Source organism: Haliotis rufescens, unplaced genomic scaffold, assembly GCF_023055435.1.
Source record: "Haliotis rufescens isolate VD_foot unplaced genomic scaffold, xgHalRufe1.0.p SCAF_1, whole genome shotgun sequence".
NCBI classification, from domain to species: domain Eukaryota; kingdom Metazoa; phylum Mollusca; class Gastropoda; order Lepetellida; family Haliotidae; genus Haliotis; species Haliotis rufescens.
In genome coordinates this window covers 2,678,475-2,694,278 of record NW_025963779.1, presented here as the reverse complement: position 1 = coordinate 2,694,278, position 15,804 = coordinate 2,678,475, and the positions used below count along the sequence as shown (strand labels likewise).

The window sequence follows — 15,804 nt, the reverse complement described above, 5'->3', positions numbered from 1 at the left end:
CGGATTGTATGGCATTGCAGATAACCCTTGATAGTTGTAGATTGTATGGCATTGCAGATAGCCCTGGATAGTTGCGGGTTGTATAGCATCGCAGATAGTCCTGAATAGTTGCAGATTGTATGGCACTGGGGATAGACGTGGATAGTTGCAGACTGTATAACATCGTAGATAGCCTTGGATAGTTGTGGATTGTACCACATATTGCATACAGACATGGATAGTTGCAGAATGTATAGAATCGTACATAGCCGCGGAAAGCTACGGATTGTATGGCATTGCAGATAGCCGTGTATAGTTGCAGAATGTCTAGCATTGCAGATAGCTTGAGGCAGTTTTGATGTGTACTGGGGTAAACAAATTGAACGCGTCAAATGTTCTATCCTTTTCATACTGCTGGAAGAATCTGGTCAGGCATTTCACCATAATGTGTAAAACGAACACAAAAAGTGACTTGAATTAGAAATTTTGATTTGAAACAGAAAAATACAATCTTTGCAAAAACCCATAGGACCAAGCGTCAGCCCAATTGATCTTCAAAGAAACAACGTGTAGCGTTATGTGCTTCCAAATAAACACACACTGGGAAGAACATGATCACAGGTTTGTTGGGTACATGTATATCACTGGGCAAATTGATACTGACAGTCAAGCGCCGACTGTATCCATTGACACAAATAACATGCTCGGCCTCACGTACTGCACGTGATTCATAACGCGGCACGGACATCATTGATGAAGTTACCTGTACATACACCGATATAAATATACAGCGGACATAAAGAAATGACAAGACAGGAAGATAATGTTTGTAGTTGACTAGGGCATATGTATGTATGAGTTCTGGAAAGATACAGATTCAATGAAAAAAGCATTTCGCATTAGTTTTTCAAAATTATTTTCTGGGTTGGATTACGTTCTTTTAAACGATCAAGTTAAAATCAATTTGACATCAACTGCGTATTATAGCAACCATTGACACTATTAAATTAACGTCACCGCATCGACACAGAAGCACAACGTACTCCCAGGTCATGAAGTGCTACTGAGTATACCCCCGCCGTACAACAGTACGGAACGTCTTTCTGACATTTGTTTAACGATAGAACCAGTGCTTTGGTATAATTCCTTCAAAACGTCAAAGCCTCAAAGTATACATCGGATTAAAGACACTCTACTGGCCTTTTCTTCATAACAAACATCTTCCAACGGTAACATCGACCTGAGAGGCGGAAGAAGCCATCCAAATTGATATAGCTTGGCTTCCTGCAATGGAACTGAGAGAGTTAACTCAGTGTCATCAGTAAGCGGCGTTGTTAACACCAGTAAAGTCTAGCTAACGTTTGTTTCATCACACGGTTGTCTAAAGGCCAGCGATGCAGACAGTTATGACGCAGTGTCAATCACCAGCCAACAGCTGAACCCACTAATCGCCCAACCTCAGAACCATGTTTTTCATCGTCTGACCACTGCCCAGTCCATCCCTAACTACATCACGTTGTGTCTGTGCGGCATGACAGTCTAAAACCTTTCAGGGAGAGATAAGGATCTGTTGTCTGTCTTGTCAAGCTTACAGAAAGAGTGTGCGGTTTTGAGCATTGCTTCAGACTGGAGTTGTCACAGCACCAAGGAGATGAACAGTTAGCTTACGTCTGATTTTCTGCTGATTGTCGACCAGGGGATAGAACCTCATACGACATCATCGTGCTTTTCACAGATATGATCGCACATGGTTCGTGTGGACTGCCCCGACAATCCCGCTTTCTGGACGATTATGGTTAAGGGTTAATTATGTGCTCAGTCCTGTTTCATGTTTACATTAGTCCACAACCTATAAAATCCGTATGGGTTTGACTTTCCTAATGTAGCTACCATCACAACTCTTCTCTGTGTGTTTGTCAAAAGGTTTCCCGAAAAAAAAAATATTTCGCGAAGACCACATATTTAACAAAAGGAATTATTACATAACATGGAGGTATCGCGTATATCCTATACATAGCGATGAATTCCCTCTACAGTGTGTATTGAAAATACAATCCTGTACACGTTTGTCATTACATCCATGTGTTTCTGTGACAAAAGAAGAGGTTGGTGTGAAATAAGTGTTGATTCAATTTTAATAAGATGACATTCTAACATATAAATGTGATAGCTCTAATATCTGTGAAAATTGTCTACTATACCGGTTTGGTTTCATATAGTTTACTTGGATGTATGTTGGAACCAAAACTAACTTTCGGAATGGTGAGTGCGAACGTCATCTACTTGGTCTTTCCGCCGTCCCTTCAACAAGAACGTCCTCGTCCAGTGAAGCGCGTGTTGTGACTGTGAAGTGAAAGGCAGTGAGAAACGCTTTCAATGACGCATATTCCACTTCCATCACACCCACTAGGCCAGTCGTCGCCAGCTAACAGCTTGGAACAAGTCAGAAAACAGAACTGTTCACTCAACCGTAATGACCAGAAGGGCCGTTTGCCTCTTGTCCGTGTTCTACTGAGAAGCACACTTGTGAGATTAGATGTATTGGGTTCTCTTGGGACGTATGTGAATGTTTGAGTTAAGGAAATGCTTGTGTGCACACAAATGTTTAGCCATCTGGTACAATCTGGCCATATTCTACTCACAACCCACGGAAAACGGTAACAGTACAGTATTGGCTTCGTTAAACAGAACAACTTTGGAATGTCACGATGCAGTATGCCTCTTCCCTAGCCTGATTTTATACACATGCTATTTAACTAGTTTGAAATAGAATATTTTTGTAACGCTTCGAATGAAATCAGTCACATCATTTGTACAGAACCTTGACAGGCACTAGATAAAGGGATGTGGCCTTTGAAAAATGCATTGGATATCGCTGGATGTACACAGTTGCACTTGCAGGTGCATCCATTCGGAGTCAGGTGCGTGGATGTTGATAGATGCAGTTGCTCAATGAATAATGCATTGAAGTTGGTTCGTTGATAGAGTGAAGAGTACAGATTATATCATATGTATCAATAGTAGCGACCTACATCACCTACATTACATCCACGTGTTTCTGTAAGAAGAAAAGAGGTTGGTTAGGAATAATTCAAATTTAAAACTAATACATTCAAACATGTAAATGTGATGGCTCTAATATTTGTGAATATTCTGAAATATAGTTAATATATCATCCTGCTAATCTCTCCTGGCCCTATATCAAATTGCAATGGATGTAATAAATGACTTTTTTCTCTATTGTGACGATATGGGATAATCAGGGCAAATTTAATATTATTGATACAACAAATGTGCATTCGATAATTTATAAGAGGATGTTATTGGTATCAAAATACCTTTATATGTTTGTATGAATTCAACACTCTTTTAACAGATTGCTTCGGAGATTACTCGCGTGTGGCGTATTGATATTACGAACCAGCTGTATATGTCTCTTCACTCGAAACGAGCAACACCATGAGAATGTATATCACATACTGCAGTTGCTAAAACATCTCAATTTAAATTTCTCGTAATACTTTCGCATCAAAGTATCCTAGTGCAGTTTCTTCACTACTGCTTGCACAGTCTGAACTATGAAGTGAACATGTCTTTATTTCAGTTGTATGACAAAACAAAACAAAACAAACAGATTCGTGAATTTATCAATCTGCAACATGCGGTGGTACTCATGTCATATCAAAGAGAATCTTGAAAACAAATTCATTAGGTACGCCGTCTACGAATTAAATGTGCCCCAAAAGATAACCCAATGTGGAATTGGGAAGTAGGAGTGTTCAGAAGCTTAACATAGGCCATCACTCCTAACGTTGAAAATAATCTAAATTGAATACACAGGCGCTCAATACATGTGTTGCTATGGAGCTTTTTTCTAACATTCCCGTGTACCTGTACATACCGGTGATATATGTATTCAGATTAGTAATAACTTTATCACTGGCCCCTGCGGATACCGGAGCTTGTTGGCGACTGAACTATTCAACAAACAAGCTCAATGCACCAGCCAATTTGCAGTGTCTAATAACATTTGTTGGGCAATTTAATACTGATCGTGAATTGTATTCATATCATTTTATCAGCTAATCAAGGGCATAACGTTTAAATATCACTCAGTCATCACGTATCAACTGATCCTTTACACATGGCTTTCTGAGGGTCTTCATTCTGCATCTTTGTAACACTCATTTTTACTATAATAGCCCTTTTCACAGGCCGTCATGTTATTATGTTCGAGTTAGTCAGTGCCCGGGGACATTATTACAATAACGCGGAAAAATAACCTGACATCTACACTCTCTAGCTGTAATCTAGTGTTGTATCTTGTTAAATCATTTGTGAACTGTATGATGGAATCAACCTCAGTCTAGACTACTGTATCTATTGTTTGCATGCTTGGGTCAAGCAACAAATGAAGCTCCTCTCTTATGTATATTTTTATATCAATTTAATTAACAACATCAGAAAAGGGTCCTTCAAGATTCCCTCCCTGTCAACAGGCCACGAGGAGGTATCCGTGTTCCTCACTCAACATGGCCATAGCATTTGTATGAAGGTCATCCAGATCCTGGGGCAGGTGGAGGGGGTGGGGGAAGGGTGTGTGGAGGGGTTGGGGGAAGGGTGTGTGGAGGGGATGGGGGAAGGGTGTGTGGAGGGGGTGGGGGAAGGGTGTGTGGAGGGATGGGGGAAGGGTGTGTGAAGGGGATGGGGGAAGGGTGTGTGGAAGGGTGGGGGTGGGGTGGGGGAAGGGTGTGTGGAGGGGATAGGGGAAGGGTGTGTGGAGGGGGTGGGGGAAGGGTGGGGGAAGGGGATGGGGGAAGGGTGTGTGGAGGGGTGGGGGGGTGGGGGAAGGGTGTGTGAAGGGGATGGGGGAAGGGTGTGTGGAGGGGTGGGGGGGTGGGGGAAGGGTGCGTGGAGCAGTGGAGGGGTGAGGGAAGGGTGTGTGGAGGAATAGGGAAGGGTGTGTGGAGGGGGTGGTGGAAGGGTGTGTGGGGGAGTGGAGGGAAGGGTGTGTGGAGGGATGGTGGAAGGGTGTGTGGAGGGGTGAGGGAAGGGTATTTGGAGGGGGTGTTTGAAGCGGGTGTGGAGGGGGTCGGAGGAGGATGTGTGGAGGGGGGCAGGGGAGGATGTGTAGAGGGGGATTGGGGAGGGTGTCCGGAGGGGTTGGTGGGGGAAGGGTGTGTGAAGGGGTGAGGGGAAAGGCGTGTGGAGGGGTTGGGGAAGTAGGGGGATGTGGAGGGGTATGGATGGGTGGTTTCGCGGTCTAAGCTAGGTGTCCGTCGTAATTTTCAATACAGCCCATGCAAGTCTATAATATTAGGCAAGTCTAGATTAACGCAGTGTTAGCAGTGAAGACAAACTCTTGTTTTTATAATATTTTATCAAGATAATTCAACAATTGAGTTTTTCTGTAAAATAAGTTCTATCAGAGACTAGATGTTAGTCAAAGTTCGTCTTGGTTCACCCTGGTGTTTGGTCATCGTGTGTGTTAAACGTAAAGGGTGGTAAACGTTTATGCTGTTCCGGGGTATAACAACACTATCGTTCAAGGTGGCGTTACACTGAAAACGCTCACTCACTCATTCATTTAGACGTACATCAACTTGGTACGTTAGGACCGACGTTACAAGATAAGGGCATCAGGCCAACATTTGTGTCTCCCCCTCCCGACAAGCAACGAGTCCCCGTGACACCGACCGGACAAACTGTAGCGCACTACTACTCCCGAGGGATATTCCCCTCCTTGACCGCTAAAGTGACCAATTGAGCTTTCTTTTATAGCGCTTTTAACTCCATTCTCCCACAATGTTAATTATAGGCATTGATGCCCAGGTCCATTGAAGCTGGAGGGCTTCATCAGTGCAGAATAGGATATTGTCTTTCACAATCAACCCTGGTCATTGTGCTATGGAGCAAGGCGTAATTAGGTTCAATGTGACACATCAATCTTTCTCTTGCTCAGTACGTTGGGCATCCTTGCTTTCACTAAGATGCGGACAGAGGGTCCGAGAGCCTTTACGAGTTGGTGGACATCGTTGGGGGGAATCACAGTAACAATTGACCGATATACCAACGTGCATGATAAGACTTTCGAATGAACATTTGTGTTGATTATGTGTACCAAGGGAGGGGCAGGTGGAGATGATATGACCGTTCTATAAGTAATTTATGTACTTGCACTGCTGTTGTCACACTTTTCCTACTTATTAAAGTTTGAGAATGAAGCAATGTCTGAGTGTTTTGTATTTGTTGAATTGTAATTATTTGTCACAGTTAGACCAGACTGGTACCGTCAATACTACTAGAATATTTATAACTGTGTGTCTCCATAATCATGTCTACGATGTTGTATGGTGAACCATTGACTGTAGGATTCACCATGCATCGGATATGAAAAGAATGATTGTTATTTTACGCCGTTGTTGGCAATATTCCAGTAACACCACGACGACCCGTTTTTTATCACGTCACGGTTAGGAAAACCGGTGGTCGATGGCATGAGCAACGATCCACGTCGTAGGGTTCCCGGAGATGTATTTTATTTGTGTGCTAGGAACGAATACAAAGTAGAAACATAGCGTCTACTTTTACTGTTAAAGAAAATTCGAAAACTACCATTTTTCAATCAATGCATTTATTTAATAAAGTTTGAATGCCACTATAAAATAGCTGGAATATTGATATCTCATGCAGAAACCTTTACTCACTCACTCATGTCGTATGTCACACACGTTGCCGATACACATTACATTTATTAAAACATATTTGAACTACCTTGAACATATTGTACAAGAACTGAAATGATTTGCCTCATAGCGAACACTTCAATTACAAAGGGTTAGTACAAGCGTTATTGACACAGAATAATACGTAACACCTGTACACATACCACAGTTTCAATAAATCAACAAATGTTAGTATCCCAGAAAAATACCTACACAGATAATAGGCACATCAGCTGTTTGAGGTACTTATATACACCTGTATCTTCTCACCTGTAATCAATACACGCAGCATCAGGCGTCCGTGCTCGTATTATTGAGTAGCGTATAGACAATAATCGACACCAGCTTCTTTTTGGATACATTCGTCTTTCTAACACGTGAAAAACATTTGCACGAAATTCTGTTTACACTGTAAAAGGATACAGGCAAATATCCCAACATCTGCACGACATATTTCTGTCGATACATCAGAACGGCACAGATGATGATGCCGAACCTATTTCAAGTGGAGAGATATTTCCTAGAAGCTTGATACGCTGTGAATCACAACTGTTCATAGATGGCGCTTCCAGGACGATGAAATGGGAAGAATCGTTCCCGGCTAACTAAAACATTATATTCAGAAGCGTTTGAGCCACATCAAGGTTTATGTATATGTCCCTAGGAAACGTGAAGCACGGGGGGAATATCTTGATTGTAAAAAGTGGATTGAGCTGAAAGGTTTTGAATGGATGAAAGAGGAGAGGGGATTGCGAATCTTTTATTGGCAACGTTGGAAGGAGAAAACTTTTCATTGCCGTTTTTTCAATTCGATTCATGAAATAGGTACAGTGTGGAACTCACTGACAGCCATATTTTCAGTTCCAAGCAAATGCGATAAAAATAACCTCGTAGTGCCCTGGTGGATCGGGCTCTGTTTTTTTATTCATCCCTTGAGGATAGCGTGCGTCGAGTCTGAACTTCAGATCATCCCCATCAAACTACAGAAAATGTCCAAAAACACCAACTCATAACTTGTGCAAGTTAAGCCATAAGTAATCCAGGCCGAGATTGCAGGAGATAAGCGAGCGAGCAGGACGTACCTGACGCTAGTCCATAACATCTCTGGTTTATCGCCCCGCTGTCAGTCAGCCCCCTGAAGTTTATATCCCAGGATTTCTACAATCAGCGAGGATAACACGGAAATATAGATGTCTGGAAGTGAGTATGGCAAGGTGATGCCCCTGGTGCAGTTTGGAAATTAATACTCAGCTGTATGTGTAAATCAGGAAGGCAGTGAGAACTTCACCCAGGATGTTTTATCTTAGCAATTGTAATCTAGTTTTGTCTCGTTGTGTTATGTATGTATGTATGTATGTATGTATGTATGTAAGTATGTATGTATGTATGTATGTATGTATGTATGTATGTATGTATGTATGTATGTATGTATGTATGTATGTATGTATGTATGTATGTATGTATGTATGTATCTATCTATATCAGTAAGTATCTATCTTTCAGTCTATCTATATTAGTAAGTATCTAGCTATAAATCTATCTATATCAGTAAGTATCTACATGTATCTATCAATCTATCTATATATGTAAGTATCGATCTATCCATCTATAGCAATATCTATATATATTTTTGTATCAGTATCTATCTACATATATATCATTTTCTATCTATCTATCTATCTATCTATCTATCTATCTATCTATCTATCTATCTATCTATCTATCTATCTATCTATCTATCTATCTATATATCTATCTATCTATAGAAAGCCATGTCTTTTTATATAAGTATCTATCTATATCGGTAAGTAGCTATATCTATCTACCTACTATCCTTCAATTTGACTATCTATATCAACACGTATATATCTTTGCATATCAGTATCTCTATCTATAGCAGTATCTATCTACCTACTATCCTTCAATTTGACTATCTATATCAACACGTATATATCTTTTCATATCAGTATCTCTATCTATATCAGTATCTATCTACCTACTATCCTTCAATTTGACTCTCTATATCAACACGTATATATCTTTTCATATCAGTATCTCTATCTATATCAGTATCTATCTACCCACCATCCTTCAATTTGACTCTCTATATCAATACGTATATATCTTTTCATATGAGTATCTCTATCTATATCAGTATCTATCTACCTACTATCCTTCAATTTGACTATCTATATCAACACGTATATATCTTTTCATATCAGTATCGCTATCTATATCAGTATCTATCTACCTACTATCCTTCAATTTGACTCTCTATATCAACACGTATATATCTTTTCATATCAGTATCTCTATCTATATCAGTATCTATCTACCCACTATCCTTCAATTTGACTCTCTATATCAATACCTATATATCTTTTCATATGAGTATCTCTATCTATATCAGTATCTATCTACCCACTATCCTTCAATTTGACTATCTATATCAACACGTATATATCTTTTCATATCAGTATCGCTATCTATATCAGTATCTATCTACCTACTATCCTTCAATTTGACTCTCTATATCAACACGTATATATCTTTTCATATCAGTATCTCTATCTATATCAGTATCTATCTACCCACTATCCTTCAATTTGACTCTCTATATCAATACCTATATATCTTTTCATATCAGTATCTCTATCTATATCAGTATCTATCTACCCACTATCCTTCAATTTGACTATCTATATCAACACGTATATATCTTTTCATATCAGTATCGCTATCTATATCAGTATCTATCTACCCACTATCCTTCAATTTGACTCTCTATATCAATACCTATATATCTTTTCATATGAGTATCTCTATCTATATCAGTATCTATCTACCCACTATCCTTCAATTTGACTATCTATATCAACACGTATATATCTTTTCATATCAGTATCTCTATCTATATCAGTATCTATCTACCTACTATCCTTCAATTTGACTCTCTATATCAATACGTATATATCTTTTCATATCAGTATCTCTATCTATATCAGTATCTATCTACCTACCATACTATTTATCTTTAGCAATTTAGCATTACGTATCTATCTATCTATATCTATCTATCTATCTATCTATCTATCTATCTATCTATCTATCTATCTATCTATCTATCTATCTATCTATCTATCTATCTATCTATCTATCTATCTCTATCTATCTATCTATCTATCTATCTATCTATCACACAGCTATTTGCCCCTGTCTGTCTTCCCGTCTGTTGTTCTGTACGTGTAACTATCAAGCTGTATGTCTTCCTATCGCTTTATCTTTCTGTACCCCAAATCCACTCCCCGCCTCAGTTAATGACCACAATTAACATCTAATTAATAATTCATACCATAAAATACTTCATTATCAATTCAGAACACGTTGATGCATGTATAACATGACATACAGATCGTACTAGTTAGTCACTGTGTTACTTGTTGCAAATTAAACCGACCTTTTACAGAGTTACCCCCCCTGCATTTCTACCAACCTTCTAACAAGAGTGCGGAGCTCATCGAATCTCGACAGCAGCGAAACTACAATAGTTGAGAGTGAAAGCGCCCCTCGCGTAGTTCTCCTAGCGATCGCCAGCCTCTGGCTGCTCACCAAGCGACGAAGGACGCGGGAAGTTTGCACACAAGAAATAGATATTCCAAACTTGTCAGCCCCGTAATGAACCGGTAACAGCTGCGAAGACGGTGGTATGGGGCGGGCTGTGGTAGTTGTGTATCCATCACAATGAAAGGGAGAGAGACACGCTAAACAGATATTGGCTTATATTGGTGTTTCTCCACGCTTGACCTGGGGAAAAAAGGAGGCGGTCTTTCTTTGAGTTGTGTGTGTGTCCTGTGTGAGATGTGAGGAGAGCGAGAATTGCAAGGGAGTAGCAGGGGAGTCAGCTGACGGTGGGAGTCACTGCGTGAGTGGCTAACGCTTGTTCTGGTGATTGGCGGAGCCCCATGCATGTGCTGTGTACGACCGACCCAGTGTTCTAGACTCCGAGTAAAGGATATACACTATTGGACTTAACATCAACAGGTGGGTTAGTACATGTTCTTTTGCCAACCTGCAATATTCTGTCAGCTTCTCTTTCAGCCGTTTTGTAGACTTTTCAGTACGTTCAAAGTTTAGTCTGGCAAAATACTCGCATGTCTTCTCTAGCTGTGTAAAAACCATTACGTGAAATTAAATATAGATATATTAAGTTTGTGCCAGGACGACTCTGCCAACTCAATATGTTATGAATGTGTTTGTGATTTGAACGGTTATCTGCTGTGTAATTGGTAATAGAAGCCTATAGGCTGATCTACAGATATCGTTTTGATATACCTTGAACTGACTATAGAATTAAATTATATGTGATTCGTATGTATCATGTTTCGAAAAGTCATGTAAGTAATTCCGTGATATCAACCACGAACGGGAGCGTCTGGTTGTGTTGAACACACATAGCCTCTGACAACTATATCAAGCCGATTTCCTCGAATGTCACCCACGTGTCATAAGGCGCACTTCACGCGGTGTGATTTATAACGATATCGTTTCGTTCCTTTGTTCACCCGGTATAGTAGACATTTATCAAAACAGATTTTACAAACGGGCGCACCCTTGACGCCAGCAACGAGACACATTTATGAGTTCTTTTCACGTATAATTTCTCACTATGTACACGTTGATACACTTTCAGACAAATTGATCGTGAATGTGTAACTGTTCAATGCTTTTAATTCTTAGCTAGCCTCTATTGTCAGTCACAAGCTGGTATGATGTGTTGTAACGTGGTAGCAAACGTTGTATGAATGGGGGTACATTCCACGAGACAGGCGAACAGATTGGCTGTCAACCCCGGACTGCCGCTCTCACTCCCCGGCGATTATTAGTATTAGTTATGCTGCTAGTCCTCGTTACATCGATCATATCCTTTAAGTGAAAGATTTGTTGACAGTTTTGACATTTCCCGATTCTCAGGAAACGACGCAATTCAATTTAGTACTACCTTGAGATTTAAACAAGCTTATCTAAAGTTGATGTTTTACACGTTTAGACTTAACGTTCAAAATTGGAAATGTACATGTGTTCACTCTGGTGAGTGTGTAGCAATTATTGTAAGATGGGACTATTAGGACGCGGGGCGAGGGGACGTGCTTATTGGACCTGCTGCAGGTAAAGCCCATGAATAGTAGCGTATGTTTGAAGCCATTTGCTGTTCTAATGTTACACACTTACAATTCAAACGTCTATGAAGTGAGAGTAGAATTCAATTAGAAAAATGGATTGATTAAACTGACATTCGTGGCAGTTTCCCTTCACTCTTCACGCACCACCAAACACTCGCGATGCAAAGTTCAAAATTATTGATTGATTGAATTATGGCGGTTCAACATTTGGAGATAATATCAGGAGACTGGAGAGTACTTAAACTGTCCAGTTTGTGGGTTACAGAATAGAACAGCACTGTAACGGTGGCACATTCTGGCCAATAAAAGAATATAATGCAAACAAATACGTTTTTCGAACACTTTGGAGTCATTTCCAGACGTTGACAGGGTTATGAACCCTGCTTTACAAAGGACATAGATGCGACCTTTGTGCCATATAAAATAAAATTAGCTGACTGGACAAAATTGCAATTAACGGAGCCAAGGATGAGATAATGGCGTTAGAATTATCTGTAATATCCCCGGGGTTGATCACGGGAGACATGGGGATGGTGGAAGGAAAGCCAACTGTTTCTACATTAGTTTGATCCCGGAAGACAATACTGTCTAACTTAAATGTCATTCGGGTTCTTCGTGAATACAAAAAGTGGATGGTCCTAGCGGAGGATGGGCGTGTAGTTTTGTACTTGGAATAGAAGTGCAATTTTAATTTACGAGCTCAATGCTACATAGCCTCTGTCCGATAACGGGAGAGGGCATGGTGTAGCGATACGGCTCCCTCTCTAATGTCACAAGGTTGATGAATTTGTCTGCATTTGCTACCATCTGCCAAGGCCCTTTGTGATGTATTGACAATACTGAAGAAAAAAGTTAAAGGTTAATTGTTTTATATTGAGGTGTGTTGATACAGGTAAATATAACCACGGCACAATACTATGATTGATTAAATCTAACGTTGAAATGATCCAGTCAGCCATGAAAGAGACATTACGAAAGTAGTAATGAGGAAAAATAATCAAACTGAAACTATTCTTGTTCCCAATATCTATTACACCATGTCCGCCAACTGATCAGCGGAACTGTCACATGGCTATTGCTATATGGAATAATCTAAATATAGGACGTATAGCGCCCATTACCATCCACTATAACCGAGGCAATAATACAAGATGTCATTACACAACGAATCATATCTGTGTTATTAATAAGGCTGCAATGTAACGGCATGTCTGCATTCACAACTACTAGAATCGCGATCCAAATCAGACGTATTTTAGCAGTTTATGACAACATGAAGTTAGGTGTGTTTGCTTGCGTATTGTAGTTAATAGTTGTGAACAGGATGTACATTTTCAAACGCTGATCGTGCGCCACTGAGGCATTGGTTTCATATTCATGTTCAATGACTGACTCAAGCAGTCCTGTTAACCTGCCGATGACTAATGATTTGTAATCGTAAGACTCTGGGCAAATAGAATATTTTCCACACGAAGTTGTTTAATGTTTATTCTTTATAAAATCTACCATTGTCCTTATTACATATTATTCAGATTTCATTCCATTTATTGATTTATTGCCCTATACGCTGAATGATGCTAGTAATAAAACTGATTTTGCAAAAGTATTGGAAACGATTTGACTGTAAATGACTGCTCGAAAAATGTGTTAACCGAACGATTCGTTTTACATATTTTGAAATTAATTTGGTGTGAGGAGTAATGTTAAAGTTTCCGGTATAGGAAACGTGACGAAGCTTCAGCTTAGTGTGATGTTTGTTGTACAAGAGGATGTAGGGCTATAGTTACACACGTTTATTCTAATTCACTGGTATTTTAATACTTTATCACCGACTGCATGAAGTGTGATGTTACCCAAAAATAGGCGTCGCTCATTATTGCTCTGAAGTTAATAGAAGATCAGACAGGAGAAGCAGCACCGCCGTCTCTGATTTGTTCTGGACAGGCTTGCTGATAACCATGAAAGGAAAGTCCAAGCATCAAGTCATAAACTGCTTCAGCTGTATCATAGAATCCCATCTAGGCGACGTAGTCATTAATCCTTTGTTTTTATTTAGCCGAGCGTCTGTGTGTCTGCAGTCAAATGTACTTGATAGATTTTTCAATATGTAGGACGGATCCATGATTTGTATCGTCTACAGACATTATCCGTCTCCTAAACTCCATAAACCTTTCCCTGCCCAGAGAATGTGTTGAATATGGTCTACAGACATAAAAGTTATCCAAGTCCCGTTACAACTGAGAGAAACGCCATGTCCCATGAGCCTAACAATTCCTTACCGAGCCAAGGAAAAACTAAAACATCTACCGTCCTCATCCCAATCACTATATGTTCCATGGGCCCAACAAAGTCTTCTGAGCTTGCGGAAAGCCTTGAAGATCTATTGTCTTAATCCCCATCACGGTATGTCCCATTGGCGCTATCAAGTCTTCCGAGCCAAGGAAAGACTTGACTATCTATTGTCTTAATCCCCGTCACGGTATGTCCCATTGACCCTATCAAGTCTTCTGAGCCAAGGAAAGACTTGACTATCTATTGTCTTAATCCCCATCACGGTATGTCCCATTGGTGCTACCAAGTCTTCCGAGCCAAGGAAAGACTTGACTATCTATTGTCTTAATCCCCGTCACGGTATGTCCCATTGACCCTATGAGGTCTTCCGAGCCAAGGAAAGACTTGTATATCTATTGTCTTAATCCCCATCACGGTATGTCCCATTGACGCTATCAAGTCTTCTGAGCCAAGGAAAGACTTGACTATCTATTGTCTTAATCCCCGTCACGGTATGTCCCATTGACCCTATCAAGTCTTCCGAGCCAAGGAAAGACTTGTATATCTATTGTCTTAATCCCCATCACGGTATGTCCCATTGACGCTATCAAGTCTTCTGAGCCAAGGAAAGACTTGACTATCTATTGTCTTAATCCCCGTCACGGTATGTCCCATTGACCCTATCAAGTCTTCCGAGCCAAGGAAAGACTTGTATATCTATTGTCTTAATCCCCGTCACGGTATGTCCCATTGACGCTATCAAGTCTTCTGAGCCAAGGAAAGACTTGACTATCTATTGTCTTAATCCCCGTCACGGTATGTCCCATTGGTGCTATCAAGTCTTCCGAGCCAAGGAAAGACTTGACTATCTATTGTCTTAATCCCCATCACGGTATGTCCCATTGGTGCTACCAAGTCTTCCGAGACTGGGGAAAGCCTTGAATATCTTCTGTTATAATCCCCGTTACTAAAGTTCCCATGGACCCTATCAAATCTTCCGAACCAAGGACAGCCTAGAAAATTTATTGTCTTAATTCCCACCCATCAACATCCATGCAATAATGTCCGTCCATCCGAAAGACAAGATGTGCCCTCTGAAGCCAAATAAAGCCTATGGCATGGTGTCACAGCCATGGCTGTTTCGCGATTCAAGCGCAAATATCCCATAATCTCAAATGGTCGGAGATGAAGTAAGGTTTGGCGTTAATGTCCAATATATTGTCTTAAACTTTGGACTTGAAAAGCTTTTAAGACATCAACCAAAATTGGTATTTAAATTATTGGTTCTCAAAGTCACTATTTATCTTCCTCACATAACTCCTTTTCTATTGAGATAAAGTAACTGTGAAAAAAGTGTTCTATTGTTCATGTGTCACATGCTAGAAGCCAATGTGAAGCCATGTCAGTCCCAAGGAGTATAGTTGTGTCGGTATGACCAATTAACCACGAGGAAGTGTTGTAATGTCTGCAGACAAATACATCCCTTAAAACCCAATCATTCCTTTCGAAGCCAGAGGAGTGCTGTACGGTCTATGGGTTTAGTGCCGGTCTGTCCCCTGAATGCTAAATAAACGCTAACCAATCACTAAGGTGTCGTCTTCCAAGATGATATGATGTAACCTCCGTCGACGATTCCCAATTCCGAGGAA

At 40.3% G+C, this 15,804-nt stretch overlaps 1 protein-coding gene across 3 annotated transcripts in view; it reads left to right on the top strand.

The window, feature by feature from the left end:
* The first annotated feature begins 7,266 nt into the window (after positions 1-7,266).
* Positions 7,267-15,804, top strand: part of LOC124147032 (zwei Ig domain protein zig-8-like) — a 148,070-nt gene continuing 139,532 nt past the window's right edge. Inside the window, exons 1-2 of one of the 3 annotated variants that reach the window (XM_046517629.2) lie at positions 7,267-7,904; positions 10,171-10,745. The gene's annotated coding sequence lies outside the window, so the exon portion shown is untranslated. Of the gene's footprint in view, positions 7,905-10,170; positions 10,750-15,804 lie in introns of all 3 variants that reach the window. The other 2 variants (XM_046517631.2, XM_046517632.2) reach the window with 2 other exon arrangements.